The 24,695-nt window shown below is 39.1% G+C and overlaps 1 protein-coding gene across 2 annotated transcripts in view; it reads right to left on the bottom strand.

Annotated features, from left to right (window-relative positions):
- The window catches only part of Foxp2 (forkhead box P2), a 531,866-nt gene extending 508,364 nt beyond the window's left edge, over positions 1-23,502 (bottom strand). For both annotated transcript variants that reach the window (XM_036182609.1, XM_036182613.1), the window contains exon 1: positions 23,153-23,502. The gene's annotated coding sequence lies outside the window, so the exon portion shown is untranslated. The remainder of the gene's footprint in view (positions 1-23,152) is intronic.
- Between the last annotated feature and the right edge of the window lie 1,193 nt (positions 23,503-24,695).

The raw sequence follows: 24,695 nt of genomic DNA on the forward strand, positions 1-24,695 counted from the left end.
AAATAATTAAAAAATGAAGAAATGTATGTCATAAAAATGTAAACTAAAGGATACATTTATTATTGTTGATGCAAAATGTACTTCTATGTAAAAATGTAACCAGACATATTTCAAGCCTTGCATTTATAAATACTCTTAGATAATCTATAGTTTATATAATTCCATATATTTACTCACCTTTTAAGAATCATTACATTTCATAGTTGTAAGAGTGATATTTAAGTTGAATATTAGGCAAAATATACACATACAAAGATCACAGTATCTTGCCAAAAGGGAAAAAAAATAACAACTACAACAGCTTAGACAGTAGAAATCTAAATGGAGAGGGGCCTTGGATGGGAGAAGGAGTGGACACACCTGCATGCACTCAGACACAGGCTATGAAGGAAAAGTTCATGTCCAAACTGATGGAGACACTTTGGGAGATCCAAACAAATAGCTCTAAAGTAACTATTCATGACATTAACAACAGAACTAAAGCACTAACATGTCTTACTGGACATTCAACCTGCTTCATACTTATGCCATATTTTCGTCCAGTAAAAGCAGTGGCACAACTATGGGTATTTTTTTAAGCAAGGAACAAAATCTACTTACGTTCTTAACAGGTAATGTGGACCTGGAATGTGACTAAGCAATTTATTTTCACTAGTTGCTAAATATAGTTAAATTAACTAACATTCATTATTACCCACCTATTAAATTTAACCAAGCACAGTGGAATCCCAAGTTCCAACATTTTTTGAATTGGTATCTGCAAGGCTGGACTAGATCTTGAAAAAAATTACAAAATGCATGCATTGGCATACATTCAATTATTCCCAATTGAGAAGTCCTCCCCGTGCTACAATATGGTATAAGAATAGCTACTACCCACATACAGTAACCACTTTTAAGCATGTGCTTTTCATTGTAGGATCACTAACATATGCTTATAACTCCAATGAGCTACAGAATATGTATTACTTGCCAAACCTTTCTTCCACTGAATACATATCTTCTCAACAAATAATTATTTCCAGAGAAATGGCAAAAGGAATTTTGTTCTTTGACTATATTATCCCATGCCTTTTCTTGGTACTAGAGAGCAAAGAAGACACTTGAGCATAGAGGCTTCTTTAAATGTTCTTCCTAAATCCTTCCTTATTGCTTAAAATTGACAAGAAAACTCCTGATGTTTTCAATCCAACTACCAAGAACAGGATGCACAGGACATTCATTGTATTGCAGTTGAAACCTTCCTCTGCACAGAGTTCACATCACAGGATAAAACAATCCAGACTACTGGAGACAGGGGAGTGGATTCTAATGGCAGCTGCAGCAGCTACCTAATTTATTAAAGAAAAAAATAAAAAAAAATACTTCATTTCAGAGCCAAAAAAAATGGCTTCCCAAACATAACACATAGTCAAGAGACAATTCCCACCTTAGGTACAAGAGTAGGAAGTTTTCAGAACAGAACAGAATTTAAAAACAACAACAACAAAAAAAATGACCATGGACATAAATGGAATGAACCCCCACTATCTAAAGCCACTAATGGAATGCAAGGAAAATACTAACTGGAGTCAAAACAATATTCAGAAGAAGAGATTCTTTAGTTTATTAGTTAATTATTTTACAGAAAATATTCCTCTAAAAATGCTTCATTTTGCCTTGACTAATTGATTGCTCTAAAATGATTGTATTTAAAAGCAAATTCAAGGTGGAAGGCTTTCGATAAATCCTTAAGAGAAAATGCTGCAGAAGTGAGATAATCTTAAAGCCAAACAGGGCAACATCTAGTTTTGCCACATCTAATAGCTTCAGAGAACTTCATGAATAAACAATTGTAACATCACTTGCAAATACCACAAACAAAACACAAAATTAATTTTTAAGTTTCATGTTTCCAGTTTCTAAGACTATATTGGTTCAGGCAGAGATAATATTTGACTTCTGAGCATATCCATGAAATCATATTTTCCTCCAAAGATTATTCCTGGATCAGTTCTTCATAAGTGAACCGCTCGACCAAAAGGGGCAAAAAGCAAGGAACTCGATACCCCTGCTTCTGGTAACTGTTATCCTTGCTTCCAGGTGCTCATCACTCCCCGGGTCACGAGGAAACCTCATTAACATAAAGAGTTGCCTCATAAGCTCAGCATGCTAGTTTGTAAGATGAAAAACATACACAACATAGGAAATCTTATTTTTAAGAATAGGAAATCAAAACAATCTTACAGGAAAGGTGGGGAGGCTGAAAAGGGAATTTTAAATGCATAGTTGCAACTGAACTGGGGCAGCTACTGGGCAGCCGCTTCTGGGCAGGATCCATGACACACACTAATGTTCAATCTGAAGGACAGTTCTACAGTATATTTTTTCATATATGCTTTATATATTTTAAAGATTTATATTTTAGGTTCAGAAATGAAAGATGTCCATAGTAGTATGGTCAGGCTAAAGCTGGAATTTATTCGCCATCTGTCTGATTACAGGCTTAGTATTGTCTGGTCCACATCTCTATTAACAAGTAACCCAGCCAGGCTTTCATGGTGCTACCAAGACAAGGGAAGCAACAGACGCCATCCAGACAGACAACATCCACAGTCATTCAGAAACTCAGATGTGCAGTTCCTAGGGAGCCGTGTGGTATATCCAGAAGACATAACATGAACTAAGAAAGAGGTAAATATGAGGTCTGGAATTTGCTAGCAATTTAACAGTGGGAAAACAGTAATTTATTTCCTTGTCTTCAAAAAGCATATAGTATATTTTCCTTAAGGTTTCCTATAGAATTAATACAGCAATCCGAGTAGAAACCTAAGAATTATATGTAAGATGTTTACAAATAGCAAAGCTAATATCTCTAGTCAAATGTTCACCATCAGTTCACATGAGAGCTCAGAGTGGGTATCGGAATTTAGCAATGAAGAGGGTAACAGCGTCATTTTGTTTTCATATCCTTTGTTTTGATTTGCTAGATTGGACACGGGGAGTGTTCAGAAAGTGATAGCTCAACCAGGTGGCTACAACTCCTCCACTTAAAATTCAAGGAAGTAAATTAAATTTAAACCCTATTATTGGAACATAATTTTCTATCAATTTTGAATCATAAGTTAATGATATTTATAATGATTCTTTCCAGTGGAGGGAAAAAAATGAATTCCCAATTCAAAACAGCTTATTGATACAAACAAACAAATTGAGAAAGCTTTTAAAACTTCAAACTTTTTTACTCAAAGTAGTGAAATTCTCAGAAAAGTCTCAAATTTTCACTTAATTTTTATATAGTTTTAAGTAAACTACTATGATAATATGTACAGTAATAATCATGAACACAAAGACCTTAAACAAATCATTCACTTTGGTTCTGGGGGATATTCCACAGAAATTGGCACAAAATAAAACACCCCACCTTTAATCACACTAGCAACAAAACTGTCTCAGTCTCTCTCATATCCTTTTTTAACTCTGCCCTACTTAAAGAACTCCAATGATATCCCTTTCTTTATATAATTTGTTCTCTCTACATGAAATTGCATGTTTCTGTCTTACTCAGTCTAACAGAAACTCAAACCAGAAAATCCAGATCAGACATGGTAATCAGCCTTATACCAGTTTCCACCAAATTATTCTTGTGAACAGGAAAAAAATATCACAGTGAAATTTTTGACTTACTTATATTGTAGCCAAGATGTTTCCTCAATAGCATCGTGTTTAAAAGCTTAAAAACATAATCCTGTTCAACTATATTAGTACTTTTTGGTTGAATAAATATTTTTATATCCTAGCAACAAAAGATGATTGATCCCTACAGCTAATGGAATATTTAGCTTGATTTGACATAATTTATGTAGGTGTTGTTTTAGTTCTATTGACAAGATGAAACACTATGAAGCAACTTAGGGAGAAAAGGGTTTATTTAGCTTACACATCCACATCTTAGTCCATCACCAAAGGAAGTCAGGACAGAAACTCAAAAAGGGCAGGAACCTGGAGGCAGGAGCGGATTCAGAGAGCATGAAAGAGTGCGCTTACGGGCATGCTCAGCCTGTTTTCTTTTAGAAGCAGGACCACCAGCACAAGGACGGCACCACCAAGTGATTAGGAGCTCCTCCATCAATCACTAATTAAGAAAATGCCATACAGGCTTTCCTACAACCTGATATTATGGAGACATTTTCTTTTTCTTTTTTAAACTTTCTATCTATTCTTTGTGTCTTTCATGCGTCTTGATCCCATTCATTTTCTGTCACTTCATATCTGACCTCTGTCCTTGAAACCTCTCCCCAAAATAAAATAAAACTTAAGAGAAAAAAAAAAGGGGAAATCTCATCATGGAAGCTGTAGTGTGACATAGTGAGTCAGCAGTAAACCCTTTTATTGATATGTCTGCAAGTGCAAGTGTTCTTTGCAAAGAAACATTGGTCTGGTTCAAGGCCTCTGGTTTCTGCTACACTGTCAATGCTAGGTTCTCACTGGGACTCCTCTTGGATATCGTGTTGTTGCCCTGTGTCATGGAGAGCCTCCAGATTTGGGAAGGCAGGACTGCGTCTTCATGTGCTCCGCAAATCATAGTTGGGGCCAATTCATAACCCTGGTCCTGGGCTGTGGTAGTTTCAAGGTTGGTCAGCCTTCTAGCTCTCCTCTCTTCACCACCAGGGTGAGTTCTCCAGCATCACCTCTTCAAGGGATAGCAAAGGATGAAGCCAGTTTTCCTACTTTCACATCCTCATGGTTGGCTCTCCCACACTTACACCTTCAGGACCAGCTCTATTCTGTTGCCCAGGAGAGGTATAAAGAGTCACTCTCCAGCTCTCCTGCTCTTATGACCTCAGGCCCAGCTCTCCCATCTACAACAAGCAGCAGGGCAGTGGGGGCAGGCATCTCCCTCCCACACACACATACACACCCCACCACATGGAAGATGAGCCTCAGGGTCAGATCTTCCATGCTCACATTCTCAGGGCCAGTTCATCTGGACCCTAGTCAATACAATCAGCTCTACTATGCTTCCCAGTGAGGTGCAGGGTTCACTTTCCCAAGTGCTACAGCTCCTAAGGGGGAAGGTCAGCTCCCTTGCTCACCAGAGGTGGCAGGAGCAAGGGAGGGAGGGCATCTTTCCTAGCACTCACCACCACATGGCAGACTAGGGTGGTGTGGGCAGTTATCCCACTCTCACACTCCCAGGGCCAGCTTCCCTGCACTTCCACCAACAAGGCTGGCTCTACTATGCTACAAAATCAAGGAACAGGTCCTCTTTCCTGAGTGCTGCAGCTGGTAAGGGCGAGAGTCAGCTCTCTTGTTTGTGGCATGCCTTGAGGGGCAAGGGACAAGGGGCGTATATCTCCCCTGCACACACCTCCACATGACAGACAAGTAGTGGGGACAGCTCTCCCATGCTCACATCTATGAGGCTTGGTCACCTACACTTCTACTAATAGGGCTGGCTCTGCTGTGTTGCCCAGGGAAGGTGCAGGACCTGCTTTCCCCAGTGCCACAGCTGGTGAAGGGCAGGAGCAGCTCCCTTGCTCTTAGGACCTCAGGGTCACCTCTTTCATTGCCTCAGGCATGAAGCAGGGGATCTTTGCCCTGCCCATGTGGAAACATCTTCTCAATTGAGGCTCCCTTCTCTCAGATGACTTTTGCTTGTGTCAATTTGACTCAAAACTAGCCAGGACAGATGTTTTGCATTAGGATACCACGGTCATTTCAGAAAACACATTAAATTTATTCCAACTTTTACTAGTATATTTTAAATTTTAGATAAATTAGCAACTGCTCTATGTGACTAACTGTTCTTAGTAGAAAAAAAATGTGATTTCAAAAGAGAAAGGAACCGTGTAACTACTTGTAGAGTAAGGATTATGCACAAAATGTATGAAATCCATAGTTTTCAGTTCAGTCTTTCTTAAATTTGAATTACCTTCTCCATCGAGTAGCTGTATTTCCTCAACCGCTAGTAACATTTTCAAAAGAAAACAAAACAAAAAAAGAAAGAAAAAGAAAAAAGAAAGAAAGGAAAAAGAGAAGGAGGAAGAGGGAGAGAACCATCTTTCATTAGCTATCTCAGCAGCCCTCATACCTGACTGCATTAGGTCCTTTGCACTTTGAGCTTTTTAGGTCACACAAATACTGTAAGTAACGTAATGAAACCACAGCCGTGTCTGTACTTTCTCATACGGCCAAGCCTTGACTCATAAATATTTCATTTCTTGTTTTCTTAACTCTAAAACAGATAAGCCTGATTTTTTTCCATAAATGCTTTATTTAAAATCTCTTTTGAGAGCCCATTCTGACTAAAACTTTGATATAATATCATGTATACTATCATAAAACAAATTTCATCCCACACAATGATAACCATCTAGATCAATGAATCAAAATTTAAATATTCAAAACAATAATAAAGTTCACATATCTCTGGCCTAAGTTATTTCACAAGGAATTACAATATTGCAGGATTAAATTGTCTTCTAAGCCTTAATACAATAAAGAATGGAGTTCACGTAAGAGGAATTAGGGCAAAGATATTCAAAATGAGTTCAACAGTAAAACAGTGGGAATAAATAGGCAGTTAGTTGGAAGCCAAAAGTCATAATTTAAGATGTCGAATAGTACATATTAGTACTATAATAGTGAGCGTGTGCATGTATATGTGTGTATACACATATATGGAAGAATTTAAAAGTAATATTTAACTTGTTTTCATAAAAGACTGTGGGAAATATTGTTTCCACATTAGGACTCCTTGTTAAAGTGAGGTGTGTGTGGAATGTTGCAGCTGGGAAAGTAAAGACAGAAGGAAGAGGAAAGAAAGGAGGAGGAAGAAAAGAGGAGGAATACTCCATCATCCACTACTTAGGGAAATGCTACTGAAGAAAGAAGAAAAGTCACCTTCTACTCCTATGGCCTGTCTTCCCCTCGTCCCCCATCACCTCCAGCTTGAGTGAATAACCTCCAAAACATACAGCAAATATAAGAACAAGTTTTGCAGCATAAAGAAATACGAGGATGCAGAAACAATGCAAACATAAATAAACACAGGTAGAAAGCCTTCTTAGCTAAAGGCACAGCAGCAAATGTAACTGAGTGGCTGTCCTGGTGAGAACAGCTTTCAGATGGCTCGGTCTAACCACCTGCTTCACGCATGTTTCCTGTATCCACAACCTACATAAGTTCCAACTTACAAATAAGTATGTGAGCATTTCTGGGACTTGATGTGATGCTTCCTAACACTTCTACCTACCTGATGATGCCCCTGATGTTTTGTGTGCACCAACCTCTGGCAGAATGGTAATATATTCCTCTTGAACCATTATCTAAAACTCTATGACTCAACAAGTCGTGTTATTATCACCATATATACTATGATATTAACTGTGCCTAAAATAGATCATCTAAAGCTACTGACTAGCTGACAACTTCTCTCTATAGGATGTGTAAAAACTACTTACTTCAGACTTAACTGCATTGACAAAAAAATAGTTTATGGAAGAATTTATGACAGAATTCTTAGATATCCATGATAATTTTAAGCTTTTAATTTCAAGCACATAAATTGAAATGTGTTGTGGGTTTTAGGAATAGACTATATTTACTGCATAACTATATTTGTGTTATCTTTATCAGAATATAGTCCATGTGTTAAGCTGGATCACTGCATGATTTTTAATAATCTGTAAGATCAGAATGGGTTTTACAAAGTTGAATGAAAAAATATGGGACTTTCATATTTTATGAGATAAAATTTGATCTAACAGTAAAATTAAAATTTCCATAAATAAAACTTACTGGAACACAACCACACTCATACATTTCAATATCATTCATACCTACCTATATTTTGTACAACAAATAATTTCAACAGATATAGCAGGTCCATATTTTCTATACCATCTAGCCCTTTACAAAGACATTATGCTGACCCCTGCTACATACAATAACTTGGTATAAAACATTAAAATCAAGGGTGGCTTTGCTATTTCATTTACTAAAATTGTGCATTATTTAAAGTAATGTTATGATCCTTTAGCACTAAAAAGTAACCATTGAAAAAATATATGAGAAAATACATAAAGAATGACTAGACTTTCTTTGGGAGTACTCCATCTCAGAAGTGACTCATGTGGCAAGAAATAGCATAGAAACATGACTCAAAGTTGTAACACATGCTCTGAACATACTGGAAAAACCCACAAAAACATTTCTATGGGCATATCATTATCTATTTAGGTGTGGGGAACATATTAAGGAAGAACTAAGCCTTCTATTAGGTAATAATGTAGGTTATCATCAAGCGCCAAGAATAAACCTCTGAATTCTGAATATTTTTAACCTCTTAAACTAGAGAAAGATAGGAAGATGGAATAAAGACTCAGGTGTAATTAATAAGAACATCAAAGGTCAAGAAAAGATGTCACTTGAAATGCAAGTGTATGGAACCGCAGGATCAAAGTTGTAATACATTGGTTAGAAAGCCTGTAAGTATTATCACAGAACCACAGATAATGATCTCAAAATCACAAACAGACATAGTACACTTAGGGGCCAAATTGGTTTTTGCTTTTTTGTTTTGTTTTGTTTTATGGGTTTTTTTTATTGTTTAAGATAATAATATCGTAAAAAATAAAGATTAGTGAGTTTAGCACTATGCTGCACAAAATTCTAAAACAGGCTATTAAACAGATGATTTGGAATGAATGAATGAATGAATGAATGAATGAAACCAATCTGGCATAGATTTGTTTAAAACAAGCTGTGTCCAAACTTGCTTCTGTTACTGCCGTCGTTACTAGGTGAGTGATTAGAGAAATGCCTTAGCTGCAGAATATCTGAACCAAGAAAATATGGAGAAATTCTCTGCTGGCTAACTCGGACTTAGGCCATTTACTATTTGTTTACTTTGGAAACTTTCACGACATCTGGGAGAAGAAGATACTTTTGATGGATCTTTCATATTTATGCACATTTTGCAAGCAGAAGCACTCTGCTTCTTTCCATCTGTATTAATTGCTCATGGCTATTGAAACAAGAAGCCTAGGAATAGAGAGGAGGTGCCTCCCGGAACAATGGCCAGGATTGCTTATAGTCGCTTATCATCATTAGCTTTCCTAAATTGGAGTTTCGTCTCTGTGAAGAAACTCCTCAAGTGTGCAACATTAGTCAGAACCACAGGGCTTATTCTTAGGTACTTTCTGGCTAATGTTTCAAAAAAATAATTCAATGAAATATATAATAAATTAATAATGATTATTGGTGGCACAATTTCTGACACAGAAAAAAAATAATTTGAACACCTGATAGCGTGTAAAACAGATTTAAAGAGTCATAAATTTTACCAAAATACAAATCACATATAAAAACAAACGATTCACATTCTATACTAACTGAAATTTATATAAAATAAATGACAGGAATGTTAACAAAAGAAATTAGTTTGCTAACAGATATTGGGCAGACATGCTTACTGTGTACTATTCAACTCTTAATATATGTTAAAAGGAAACTTCAGCAAATATTATTTTTAAATGCATTTTTTCATACATAGAGAATATTTAAGAAAACTGACTTCATTAAACCAAGACAGAAAGAAAAAAAGTACTGTGACATACAACTCCAAAATACAAAATGTTGTTATATACTGTGCAAATTGAAGGCACCAGGACAAAGTGAGGGCTAATTGATTGACCACAACTAATTCCCTCCAAGGTGAGAAAGAACTTTACAAGAACCAAACCATCTTGGATAATTGGACATATTGTTAGCACATTTTGTTTGTTTGTTTGTTGCAGAAGTGCTTGAAAGCCATTCTCAAAGCCTACATGAGGTCACTTCCTCCTTTGTATTCAGACACCATTACTCTACTTACCACACAGATCAAACACACCAGGCACATCCCCACACTGTCCCTGCCCATTCCTATCTTGGCTCGCTGGGGTCATTTCCATTTCAACCTTTCCCCTTCTGTTGTAGAATATTAGTTTAAGATGTGTTAAATTTGTTTATGGTGTGATGCAAAGATGTGTTGCATTCTTTTATGTTGCATTTGTTTAACTCTGTGAAGCTGCATTCCTTTGCCTTTCTAAACACCTGATTGCTCTAATAAAGAGTTGGATAGCCAGTAGCTAGGTAGGACAAAGGATAAGAGGGGCTGGCAGGCAGAGAGAATAAATAGAAAGAGAAATCTGGGAAGAGAGAGTCGGGGAGCGAGAAAAGAAGGAGAGGAGGACATCAGAGGCCACCCACCCAGCTACACAGCAAGCCATGGAGTTAAACAAATGCAACACATCTTTGCATCATTGAAAAACTATTCCACAGCATAAACAAATGTAACAGATCTTAAAATAATATTCTACAACATCTTCAAACTCACAATTTGTATTAAAAGCCTCTCTGGGCATTCTCTCTTTGCATATATTGCCGCCCACAGACAATTTGACAGACACTCTCAGATAAGAATCTCCAAGCTACATTTCTATTAGGCTTGGAATAGGGATTAGAGAATTAATTTAATTTTGTTATTTCAAAGATCCCTTTCTACGCTAGGATTCTTGTATTCTTCTTACTAATCTTTCCATGAGTGTATATGTGGTTGAAATGAAATATGCCCACTGATTGAGAGATGAATAAACAATTGCCTATTATTAAATAGTTGATAATGAATCTCTTTCTTTTGGAAGAAATAATTACATGAATAGACTTCATCTATTTCAATCAAACAAAAGATGCTAAGGGCTGTAAAAGTATAAAAAATAAGCACTTATGGTAACAAGGAACATTTTTTTTTAAAATGAAAGCAAGAAAGAGAGACCAGTGGTAGAGCTAGGACTGGGAAGAACTTTGACACAACTCCAATATTAATCATAGATATTGTTTAATAGGAAACATCATTTTGTTCATAACCAACAAAATGATGAATAACACACACACACACACACACACACACACACACACACACACACACAACTGTATCTGGATAAAAACTTAGAATTCAAAACCCTAAGCAATTATAAAGGGAAAAATGCAAGTAGATTCTGGCAATGGCAAGAATGGTATAACCACACAGATGTACCTCAGACTCACTGCACCAAGTGACAAGCCCTGATTCCAAAGGCTACCTGCCCCACTAGAAAAGAAAAGCTCGCAGGCATTGAAAATAGATCAGTGGTCACCGGGGACTAAGAATCAGGAGGAATACTAAAAGGTACGTGGAAGAAATGGGGTGATGGTACTAAAGCTAGCTGCTCTGCTCGGTACTTCAGTTGTGATGGATGCAGCTCTGGACTTACCAAACTATAAAGAATCACACTGAAATGGGATGAAGTTTACCATATACCAAAAAATCTTGGACTGAAAATGGAAGTAAAGGAGCTTGAAACAATAATTAAGGACTAGATTTTTAATATGAATTATCATTAACAAAACCTATTAGAAGAGATTATTTTCTGAGAAAAACACAAGGCTCTGAAAAACAGAAACAACCTACCTTAAAATGAAATTTCAAATATACAACAAATTTTCTTTTCGTAAATAATCCAATACATTTGCACTGTTTCATGACTTGATAAAGAATTATTCATTCACATTCAAGTTTTAGAATATAGTCCTATAAGAAATATAATTCTTATGATAACAAATTAACATTAACTTCATTATCCATGAGTTCTATGTTTTTTGCTGTCATATTTTTTTATGTATAGATTCAAAATATGCTCATCATAGGGATTGAGGAGATGCTCAGCAGTCAAAGACATGGCTACTCTTCCAGAGGAGCCAGGTTCTTTTCTTAATACCCACATAGAGGCTCACCACCATCTGTAACTCCAGTTAAAGGAGATCCAACACCCTCTCCTGGGCTTTGCCAACACTAGGCACACAGGTGATGCACAAACATTCATGTAGGCAAAACACCCATATACCTAAAATTTAAAGTTAAAGATAGGTATACTTTACCACTATTTTAATTGGAAAAGGTATCTGATTCTCAAATAATTTTATTTTTAAGCACATAATTACATTTTCTGTGACAAGGAAAAGTCTTTGGAAGTATGAATGGCTGCAAGTTTATGTGCTTCAAATCTAACAGATTTGTTCTCCACTCTCCTGAGAAACAAGAACTTCTTGTAGCTGTTCTCTGTTGTTGACTTTGTTTAGTGGTCTGATTGTGACAGAGAAAGGTCCTGAAATTAGAGACTATGATCTTTTCTAATATGTGCTTTTGAGATGAGTATATTCATCACACAGCCAAGGTTTAAGAGTGAAAACCAGAGAGCAAAGAACTGTTGTGGTGGTCAAAATCATTTGGCAGTACTCAAGCAAAGAAGAAAAATATTTCAAGGCACTTAGGACACAACTTCTGATGTAGTAAACCATGTAATAATCCCAGTTCTCCTTGAGCCAAGCAATACTGAAAGAATGTAGTTCTTCTCACTGCCTTGCCTACAGGCCAATCAGATGGCATTTTCTCAAATTAGCTTACCTCTTCTTACATGACTTTAGTATGTGTCAAGTTGAAAAAAAAAAAGACTATGCAACATTGGGGAGGTGGGAGGGACTTATTTGGCTTACAGGTTATGTTCCATCCTGAAGGGAAATCAAACCAGAAACTGAAGCAGAGACTATATCCAAGGACCCCTTCCTGACTTCAAAACCAGAACCACATAGAAGACTGTTCAACATGGTCCAGTTCTCTTCCACAGATACAGCCTTGGGTCCCTCTAGACTATAGTCCGTATGTGCTAACCCAGTGGGGGAAATACTTCCCAGAACGTTTCACCTTGATGATGCTAGTCTCTTATGAATCAAAGTTGATTCTGTGGTACTAGCTGACCAGTAACTACTGTCACAGTGGATGACAGGTTTCATTTTCACCAGTTTAATAGAAAATATCATACAAATAGCCTCCAAAGAGTCCTCGCTTCCCTCTGAAATTTTGTAAGTCAGGTCGGCATTGTACTTCTCTCAGCATTCTTACCTTCCAAGCTACAACAGAAGAGCCCGATAAACTCCAAGCACTCAAGGACTTTCCAGCCCAGAGTTCCAAATGCTTATACAATCCTCCCTCATATCCACCACACTAACATCCATTATCCGGTACCAATTTCTGTCTTAGTTTGTTTTCTTTGGCTGTGATAAATTCCATGACTAAAAACAACTGGAGAGGAAAAGCCTTTGGGTTACAGGTCACAGTCCATCATCAAGGAAAGCCAAAGTAGGAACCTGGAGGCAGGAACAGAAGCAGAGACCAAGAAAAGAATGCTGCTTACTGGGTTGCTCCTTCTGACTTGCTCAGATACTTTTTGTTTTTGTTTTTGTTTGTTTTGTTTTATTTTTTGAGACAGGGTCTCCCTGTGCAGCTTTGGTGCCTGCCCTGGATCTCCCTCTGTTAGACCAGGCTGGTTTCAGACTCACAGAGATCCACCTGGCTCTGCCTCCCGATTGCTGGGATTAAAAGTGTGTGCCACCACCACCTGGATCAGATACTTTTTGTTGTTGTTGTTTTGTTTTGTTTTTTGAGACAGGGTTTCTCTGTGTAGCTTTGTGTCTTTCCTGGAAATCATTTGGTAGCCCAGGCTGGCCTCGAGCTCACAGAGATCCGCCTGGCTCTGCTTCCTGAGTGCTGGCATTAAAGGCGTGTGCCACCACCTCCCGGCTTACTTTTCTTATATACTCTGGTCTAGCCCACCCTACTGCCACCCAGATATGAAACCACCCACCATGGCTTGACCCTGCTACATCAGTTACATATAAGGAAAATGCTCCACAGACATGCCTACGGGCAAGTCTGGGTCTGATTACAAACTAGAGTCTCTTCACAGGTATATTTATGTTTGTGTCAAATTAAAAAATACTAACCAGCACCAAGTATGGGATGTATGTGTGCTGTATGGCCCCCAAAGCAAGCAGAAGACAACTTTTCAGATTTCACCATGTGAGTCTTAGGGAATGAACTCAGATCATCAGGCCGAGATAAAAGCATCTTTAACCCTAAGACGTCTGGCCAGCCCCTCTAATTTTAAACTAATTATAAAAAGACAAATTTTATCAAATACATGTCCAGATATTTCTGCATTGGTACTATCAATAGCTAAACATATGACGTAACAGAGGGCCAGGATGAAACTCTTAGTAAATTAACATATACAGAATATGAGTTCTCTGACCTTCAGAGAAGAGAATTCCAGGTGGCTGAGTATGTTTCTTGATCCCAGTGTGATCACCTCCACATTCATCCCCCACTTGTTTCAGCATCCTGGCTAAATAAGAGGTGGCTGCGTTTCCTGTCTGTGAAGAAGAGTGATCTAAATATAGCTTATGGGATTAAAAAAAAAAAAAAAAAAGCTTGTAAAAAAAAAAAAAAAGTCTTCAATTTTAACTGAATCCCTGTGTTTTCCTGCTATACAATAGAAGCAAGTAATGATAATTTTTTGTTGGCATTGTTTCTATTTTCAGATATATCCTTTTTTCTTCTTTTATTCTTATGTATAGATTTATGTGTTAGTAAGTAGAGAATATTTTGTAGCTTTAAACTCCATTCCATATGTTTCATAAGATGCTTTGGTTGGAAGTAATCTGAAAACTAATCCAGTATCTTTTTTTAATTCTGGAGGAAGTATCATCTAAAATCACACAACAATAATAGATATAGTTAGCTGTCGCATCAAATTGCAGGCCTCTGAGTTCTTAACATGGAGATCAGAACGGGAAGCCAAGCTGGCTACTTTTACTATCTGGGGTAGCAATTAAGCTATTTTCAAAACTTTTCATAATCATTCTGATATGCAAAACTATCATAAAAAATCCTTGAATGCACTATGTCTTGCTTCCAGCAATGACAAAGAATATTGCCAGATAGAATCAGATGGAGCCATGGAAGGCACTGAGTATCCACAGGGCAGGGCAAGAGGAACTGAAGCTGGGGGCTGGAGGGTAACAGGTATTGATGGGGGAGGAGAAGAAGCAAGTATGAATAAGTCACTGTGTTGTCTTGTTTCAGAGCTTCTCAAGCATTATCGAGCCAGGGAGATAATAAAGGAACAAGGACAGAGGGAAATCAGACAGGGCAGTCTGAGTAGACTCCTGTTTCTCCTTTATCCAGAGAAAATATTAGAAACTCTATTCTCATTCTCAAGATATCTGCAATATACAATAAAATTTCTTAGCAAGTTAGTGAGACATTAGATACGAAGACAGTGTTGAGGGAGATCTGCAGTTCTTTGCAGCTATAAGAAAATACCTGCATGGTACTACACTGATCGCTGGATATCTTATTTATGTTTCTGTAGCCATGGGGAATTTCAATAAACTGTGTGAGGTTTTAAGATTGGAGACATGGAGACATAGTTTTCATCAAAGTATAAATCTCCAATTTGTTCTGTTTAGGGTGGAAAGATGTGTATACAAATAGACAGACAGATAGAGGAATTTGAAAACTTACGATGTTTCCCATTATAAAGATGTAAGATTCTTTCCATATAGATATGATCTTGATTTTTCCGATTTCCCTTCATATCTCTGTATTAAGTTCCAGAAACACCTGGTTTGCTCACGTTATATTGACACTATAGCCATTAGAAACATGTATAGATAGTATCGATACTATTCTTATGATGTAATGTAAAATATGCCAGTTTAACTTGTGTTAAAAAAAAAAAAAAGGCATCATGCAGAAATACTCACCCATTGAGAGACTGTTGTCTAAAACCAAAAATACCTACTGACAATTTTCAACAGTAACATGTAATATTGTTACTCAAGAACAAAAGAGAGGGAAAGAGAGGCAGAAAAGTGCCATAAGTTCAAATCCAGCCTGGTCTACATAGCAAGTTCCAAGACAGCAAGAGCTAACTCTGGAGATATATCAAATTGGGGATCATAGGTACCCACCTAAGACAAGAACCATGACTTTGCCAATACAATAGTAAACAGTTTTTCAATGTGATATGACATTCAAATGTTATAGGATGGAAAATTAAGATAAAAATATATTACAGTGGCAATATAACATGTTGAGAAATGCTCCAATTGGAAGTAATCTCTTTAGACTCCTGTAAACTACTCATTATTCATTCAACAAGGGTTTATGGAGTTCCTAGCCAATGCAAACCACTGTCCTAAGCACAAGTAAAAAACAAAAACCTGAAGGTCTATGGAATATGCATTTTATGGAATGTCTACCATCATAAATCATCCTGGAGCTACATTAACATGAAATAATACCACAATGGATGTATACCATCTCAGAATATGTACCACACTGGATAGATATCATCATGAACACACACACATACACACACACACACACACACACACACACACACACACACTGGATGTATATCGTCATTGAAAATACATCACACTTCAACTATATCATCATTGAATATATATATCACATTGGATATATATCATCATAGAAAATACAATATGGTTGGATGCTCTTCATAATTAAATATACACCACACTAGAAGTATTTCAGTATTGATTGCATACCACACTGGTTGTATGTCATCATGAAAAATACAACACACTGCATGTACACCATAATTTAATATACATTATGCTGGAGGAACTTTTATAAATTCCAATATATTGTAGTGCTTTGGAGAAAAATGATATGCAGTAAAGTTAATGTAGTACAGTCAGGGAAGATGTGCATTTTATGAAAACAGTCAGAGTGTTCTGTAGTATTGATACCTTGATCAGGGAGCTGAAGTTGGCAAAGACACCCTACTGTATAGCATTCCAGATGGAGAACAGGGAGAAACATACCTATACAATGTTGAATAGGAAATAGCCCAGTCTATTTTGAGCAACATTAAGAAGGCCAGAGTACACAGTATTAAGAAAAATAATAAGACCTTATGTGAGATCTTTTTCATTCTGAGGAGCCTAATGGGGTGTCAGAAGATGAATAGAAGAGTAGCTTAATGAGGCCTAATGCTAAAGGCACACTATCGCCATAGAGTACTATGTAGTATGCGGAGATTAAAAACAAACAAACAACAACAAAAAACTCTTGACTACAATATTTAATGGTGCACCTGACCCATTCTATAGCTTCAGTTTGTATGGCGAAGACCCATTTAGCTGGCATTTAACTAAACTAAAGGCAGGCTCCAAGTGATGGAGGGAAGGGATTGGAAAGTTAACACAGGCATATAGACAGAAATGAAACAAAACTTTTCATGAAGTACCAGTGAAGAATAATTTTTACAGATGTTTAGGGTTCATTTTTGAAAATATGATTTTATGACAGTCTCCACATGGTAAGATGTTAAGGTATTTGGATAGTGTGCTCTAAGTTCCTCCTCACTATATCAGGCAGGAAGAAACTTCATGCTTTCTCTATAGTGGGCCTCGCATTGGTTTCTTTCCTTCCTCCTGAATGACACATTAAGAAGCAAAGTTACTTTTTCCTTAAGGTTGAGAAAAAGTTACAAAATGATGGCTGTCATCAGAGATAAATACTAAAACAGTACAAAGGCTTTCACAGAAAATACCATCCAGTAAACACAGAAGTTGAGATCAAAGGGGGAAAAAAGGCATAAATGAATACCAGAAAAAAGAAACACATTTATGTTCTTTCTAGTTGGATTTTTTTTTTGTTTGGAGAAAGTTCCTCAACCTGTTTTTAAAAAAAAGAAAAATTGTAACATTACAGTGTTATAATCTTTTTGACATGCCAGGAAAATCTTTAAAAGCAACTCTTAAAAACTTAAATAAATTTTAAGTTAACATTATCTTCCACAAAGTATATTTTAAGTTTTCCAAGACAGAAACTGAAGGGAATTGAGGAACATTAATAAACTAAAAATGCTGAGAGCTTTAAAACCCCTTGGGAATTCATTTGCTTCACAGTGATGTGCTTTTTCAACATTAACTCTTATTCGCTCCTGCTAATGAAAATAATTTGCCAGAGCAGAAAGGGATGAAGATGTCAGTTCCAAGGGACAAAGCTATCAATATAAAGGAAAAGGATGGTGTGGATATCCTTGGTGGATCATAGGCAGAAGAGAGCCGAGCAGAACTGATTGGAAAGTTGAATTCAAGAGTGCATACTTCACAAATCATGGAAATCAAAGGTTAACCAGGGCCAGCACTGGTAGCTTATGGGGAAAGTGCTTTTAAAATAAAATTGTAGAGAGACATATATGAACTGAAATAATTCTAGAGTTTAGTTGCAGGTGGTAAGTTGGAAAAAATGAAAAAATTCATGCCAAGTAAAAGAGAGCAAACAAAGCTCACAATTACACAAAGAAATTAAAGGGTAAATCATTAGCTGTAAATCACTCATACATACCATGGCTTAAAAAACAGAACAGGGATTATGCCATCTCTGTTTCAGAGAACAGAGAATATGGACATTGGCCTCTAGGCCATTATCACTGTGCATGAACACAAACTCCATATTAGTTCAACTACAAAGTAAGACATTTTCTAAAATTACTAAAGCCAATATAGAATAATACTACATTCGAGAAGACATTAAATTACCCAAGATATTACTTAGAAAAAGTAGCTTTAATATCCACAACTAAGAACCCAGATCACCAGAGGCAAGCTGTGTTTGTTTGTTGGTTTGTTTTTTGTTTGTTTAATATTAGTGATATTACAACAAATCTAAGTCTTCTCTAACATCTCTCTTTGTATCACTGGTCCCTGAGTCATAATATTCTGCTACATTTCACTATAACTAGTTACTTTTGTATTTGTTTTGTCAGGAAATTATTGGGTAAAAGATAGATGAAGATACAGGGCATAGGAAAGAAATATAATTATATGTGTATAATATATATATGTATATATATGTGTGTGTGTATGTGTATATACATATATATATTCAAATAAATCAGAGGTAATAAGATAAGGAAATATGAATGTTGCAGTAACCATTTATTTTATCAAGCAATGTTAGATACACGGGAAGAGCCCCAGACAATATGAGTATTCACAGTCATCAGTAATAATGAATTTTAATTTAACCAATGCTAGGCTGGAAGAGGGAACTAAGCACAATTTCAGACAGCCCTCCCAGCAATGCTTAGTTAAGATGGAAGATAAAACAAACAAAAATAGTTATGGGACCCACTTTGGAGTTCTGATAAACACAGCAACTGGAAGTTTAGAACAAAACCACAAGAAAGCAGCAGCAGAAAGAGGACGTGACAGACCTCATGTAGAAAACAATAGACAGTAAACCAAAATGCAAACGTAAATGATTTTCCCTGATAAAGAATATAGAAGTGACATGACTTCAGTCTAAGAATATCTAAGAGATAAACAGCTGAGCCTAGAAAATGTGTATTTCTTCCAAAGAGGGGGACTAACAACAGCGTGTAGAATCGGAATCAGCTTTAAACTGTCTGCAAACCCTGGACACCAAAATACATTTCTTTAAAGTTTCAACCGTGTGAATTTTTACAGATGCCCTTAGAATACACACAATCGTTCTGCTTTGGATTTGTTCGGGCCTTTGGAACCCTCTAAATAAGGAGCCACATGAGATTGCTTTCAAACATCTATAGAATTATTAAAATCTCATTGAGTTTTATTTGGGGGCACTACTTAGGACATTTTGTTCCCACAAATACAAGTACAATAAATTATCACAAAGCCCATAAAATATTTCAAGTGTGCCAAATATTAGTAATAAGTAATAGGAAAGGCTTTGTTGCTATGTCTCAATTTAACTATGATTTTTATTTTTGTTTTAACTAATGAAACTGCCAACAAAAGTTATTCATGGTCTGAGTCCTAAATCACTTTTTCTTCTTTGTAGCCAAGGGCCTTCCTTTGATTTCATATAGAAAGGTGGAAATTGCATGTCTCTGTCTCTTATTCAGTTTTCTGTTAAATATTATAACTAATAGCCAGTTCAACATGAGGTTATCAACATTGAAAGAGACAAAAGTGTTGACCAGCTCTAACTGTAACTCCTAAGACACATCAAAAATTATTTCTTTTATGTAATTAGGATCTGCGTTGTTCCCATCTTCTCTTGCCATCAAAATATTTAGTAAATTGGTTTGACTCTGACCATTTTACTGTTTTATTTTGTAAGAATCTGAGCCAAACCAGCTGGTTATCTTTACATGTTTAAATTATGCTTTCTACAGAATATAACCTGAGAGCTATGCACAAAGAGTTGTTTTGTGTACCTGAAACTTAAACAAAGAGAAGCCAACCTCTCATTACCGACTATTTTCGCATGTATCACTGCCTGTCCCCTGCTCTCCTTTCCTCAAGTGCTAATTATGGGGAGTTCCTTCTTATTTTAAGTTCCTAGAAAATCATAAAGTTTTTTCAAAGTAGAACTACTGGCTGTCCTCAGTGTAGAGAAAAGTGCCAACATTGGATTCTTCAATATATTCCTTTCAAAAATCACTTAAGGTTTCCATGCACATAAAAATTATGAATTCTCTAACAACTATATCTGAAAGCATAAAGCAGTGTTGGAAGACCAATAAATTGTGTATAGTCATTATGTTCACATGCAAGTTCCTTTTAATCACTTGACTTATTGTAATATATGGTGAATGGTAAAGGCCACATTTTAAACATCTATGTATGAAATATATTTACTTTATTCACATTTCAGCTGAATGTCAAAAAAATCATTCCTTAATAAATTCTACCTTTTATGCTTAAAGGTGAACTTTGAAAGGGTCTTTTTAGACTGGGTGCCCTTACGCACCTACCCAGAGAGAGATATCAACAGGTTTCTCCTCTCTTTAAAATCTATCCATTTGATTACATTAAGTTTTCTTTCACTTAATTTTTGCTAATAATTGTGCCCACGTGGCTTTCTTAAGGAAGTATTGAGCTGCACAACTATGAACCCGAGCCGTTTGAGTAAAAGAGAGATGGAAAGAGAGATTCAAGGAAAGAAGGAGAACTAAATGTCTAATGCAGACATAAAATACGACAGCCCTAATGATCACAGTGCATATAACTATATGCACTCTATTAATGGAGATGCAAATAAATCAAAATTGTAAATTGTGTTTAACAGCATTAAACAAACACTACTTTTAAAAATTCCAGTACACTGAGAATATCCTCAGTCATAACTCACAGTGACAGAAAAGATAAACAGGCCTCTTCACAACATAAAACATTTCCCGAGGTATGGCACACTGCAGACTTTGGGATGGACGCTCTCTGAATGCCCATCTTCACTTCAGTTCCTCTCTCCAGTGCAGGCCCACATTTCTCTGCACTCCACTGCTGCCTAAGCAAACAACTGCGAGTTAGGAGCCCATGCAAAGATGTGCCTTCCAGGCAAACTTGTGTTCTAAAGTAAATCTCTGCAAAGACTTCCAGTTGGAAAATGTCCAGTTCTGCTACCTGACACCAGAGCATCACTTTCTCCCTCCGGGCTTACCTGCTACTAAGTAACTCTCCTTCCAAGTTCCCGGTGGCTATGTTGGGAGATAACTATGTCAGTGTTTCTGAATGTGTGACTGCAAAGATGCACACCTCACATACTCCCGTGGGTCTTTCGCATCCTTCCCTCCTCCCTCTGGTCTCTTCTGAGAACTCACCCAGGCCACTTCATGCACCTCACATTGCCAATGCCTGCCCACCTAGAGGCAAGTAGCACTCTAGGAATGAGTCTCAAGATCAAGGAACTGAATGGATTTCAACATGTGGTGGGAAGAAAGGTGGGGGAGGAACATGAGCCTCACAGATAGCAGCTGTCCACTAAGTGGTTTAAAGCTGTTGCTTAAAGAGCTGCATAAACAAACACACAGATGGGTCCAGTTCCTCAGGGGATTCCCGACTGTTAGGAGCCTCCCAAACCCTGGACAGTTCAGCTTCTGGACTAAACCCTTTGCAAAATGCACACTGATTTCACTTTCAAAGGACACCCACCTGAACACTTCTTCGTCTTGAAGTTTCTTCTAATTCTAAAAGCATGACCCTTTTCTCTTCAGGCCCTGAGAAACTTACCTAAGAGTTCTTAGGGTCTGGGGACAGGGAGGGCAACTTTTCCTCCATGCACTAGGGGCCTGGGCCCACTTTAAGATGGGACTTCGGGGCGCATCTGGCCCGGGGGAGGGGAGAGGGATAAGGAGAGGCGCGTTCACTGTGCCTGCGACCACCTGGTGAGTCTGGCCAGCTCTCACAGTCACGCGTGCGTCTCTGTAAGCGTGAAGGAGTAGGGATGGCTGGAGCGGCTCTTCCCTAGCTCTGTGCTAGTCCCAGCCACCCAAAGTTGGATACAGGGGTTTAAAAAAAAAAAAAAAAAAGCTCGGGAGAAGCCTTTCCTTTCTCACAAAGGTGTCTGCGCCCCTCCCACGAGCCTTCCCCCAGGAGGAGCAAGACGCGAGGACACCCACACACACACACACACACACACGGAGCAAGGAGCACTTTCCGAAGTGGAATAAAAGTAAAATCGGGACAGATCCCGAGGGAAGCGGGCCGTGCTGGCTCTTGGACAAATGGAAGAGCGTGGTCAGGAGTAGCTCGAAAAATGCATGGTTATCTCAGGCGTCACTAGGGACCAGGAGTTTCTTAACTAGAGAGAAAAGGAGTGTCCCCTAGACGCCTCTCAGGTTCCTTGGATAAGTACTTCTGAGATGAACGCAGAAGTGCCTAAGACCCAAGAAACATGCACTTGCTGGCTAGAGTAAATAAAGGTCAGCAGTCTGATCAATAAAGTGTGCGCTTCTAAGCACCACATGTTTTTACTGCTGTTTCTCCTCCCTAGGGAGAGTGGGAAGGAAGAGAGAAAGACAACAAACATTTTTTTTTCAGAGTAAACAAACACATCTGGTGTTTCGACACATCTTTTTCCTCCAGACTTAGTCTCTCTGGAGGAGACAACATTCTGCATATTCAAAACTAACCAACTAAATAAATAAATCACGCGGGAGCCCACAGAGAGATCTCTGCACACTCCTTTCCACCATCACAAATCAAAATGCAAAGAACCAACAAGTGGCTATGCTGGGTTCAGAACGACCCCGACCCCACGTCGAAACCTGACACATGTCACCGTGGCCCCACCGCGCAGGACGGCGGGCGCTGGGGCGAAACTTTGCTGCCGCGACGGGAGCAGCGTGGAGGAAAGTCGCAGTCCGGTCGCGAGTGGCTGTGGTAGGGACAGGGTGGAGTGCTGAGTGCAGAGCGTCAGAGTGAGGGCGAAGAAACTTACCGCGACCAGGGACCCCGAGGGCAGAGTCCCGGGAGGTGGCACCCGCAGCGCGCCCAGGCAGAAGCCCCCGAACAACACACCCACGCTCGAGTCCCAGCAGCCGCGGCTGCGAGTTGGGGGGACGCCAGGGGTAGGTGGGCTCGAGGAAGCTGCGGCGGGAGGACGCGGCCGCCGCATAAATGCCCTGGGCCGGCGCTAGCGGGCCAACTGCGGGTGGCGCCGGGCTCCGGCCGGGACGAAGCTGCGTCCGGGGAGCTGCACGCGCCGGCGTGTCTCGCGCTTTCTCGGAGGCTCGCGCTGTCTCGCGCTGCAGCTCCCCCCCAACCCGGATCTCTGTATGTGTATGTGTGTGTGAGTGTGTGTATGTGTGTGTGTGTGCGCGCATGTATGTGTGTGCGTGTGTGTGTGTGAGTGTGTGTGTGTGTGTGTGTGTGTGTGTGCGTGCACCGGCGGGCGCGCGCACCCGGTTGCGCGCGCGTGTTGTTGGCAGTGCAAACTGTACACACACTGCGCGCGGAGCCGCCTCTCCTCCGAGGGGCGGGCTGGGGGAAGGGACATTTTGGAAGACGCTCCAGTACTGTTGGGCCACTTGTTTTGTCTTACTTTGCGTAGTTGGGATTGTTGTTTAGTTGTTGTTGTTGATTTTTTTTTTTTTTTTAAGTGGTTTGAACTTCTCCACCAATCTCTTCCCGCCCCTCCCCACCAACCTCTTGCAGGGTTGGGGGAAATCGCGGGCCAGCACACTGCTGGGCTGAGCGGAGGAGCCTCCTGGATGACGTCAGGTCCACCTGCTATGTAAACAACTCGCTGGAGAACTTGTTTGTTCTGCGCCGATACCCCCACCCCCACCCTTCTCCCCACCTCCTGCTCCGCCTCCTCCCGCCGCCCCAGACGGCGAGTCGGGGATGGGGGTGGGGAGAGAGGCGAGAACAAAACCGTATGCTGTCTTGGCACAGCCGAGTTGTGTCTGCTGCTTCTTGGCAGTCCCTAAAGTAACGTCCTCTCAGCAGACGGAGCTGCTGGCAAATGAAACTGGGGATTCCACGTGAAGTGCAGAAAGCCTCGAAGGGATCCGAAGCCCTTGGTGGCAGGTAGTTAAAGCATAGAGTATCACAGAGGGAGCCCTCGCGAGCACAGCAACGCTGATTGGCCTTTCTCTCCTAGGCGTGTGCCTCTGCGGCCTGGCTGGAGAAGCCGAACCTTTCTCACTCTTCATTGTCGTGGCTCCTGTCTCACTTGGGGCCAGGACTACTGGGGCTTCCTCACCGTGGCACAGCCCAGGTCACCGGGGCGGGGCTTGGAAAAATGGCACCACCAAGCTGTGATTTTTTTTTTTTAAAGTCTGAGTCTTTGGGGACTGAGTCGATCAATGACTAGGGAAAACAAAATAACAGGAATGAAAGGAAAGAAGAAATTGCCAGAGCCCGCTCGCAGCGCACTTCAAAGCAGTGGCCCGGGTGTGGGGGCGCTCAGGAGTGTTTCTGTCACCAGGACCCTCCTCCCATGGCCGTGCTCCGACCTAGCTAGCGGACTTGAGCAGGAC

Source organism: Onychomys torridus, chromosome 3, assembly GCF_903995425.1.
Source record: "Onychomys torridus chromosome 3, mOncTor1.1, whole genome shotgun sequence".
Lineage (NCBI taxonomy): Eukaryota > Metazoa > Chordata > Mammalia > Rodentia > Cricetidae > Onychomys > Onychomys torridus.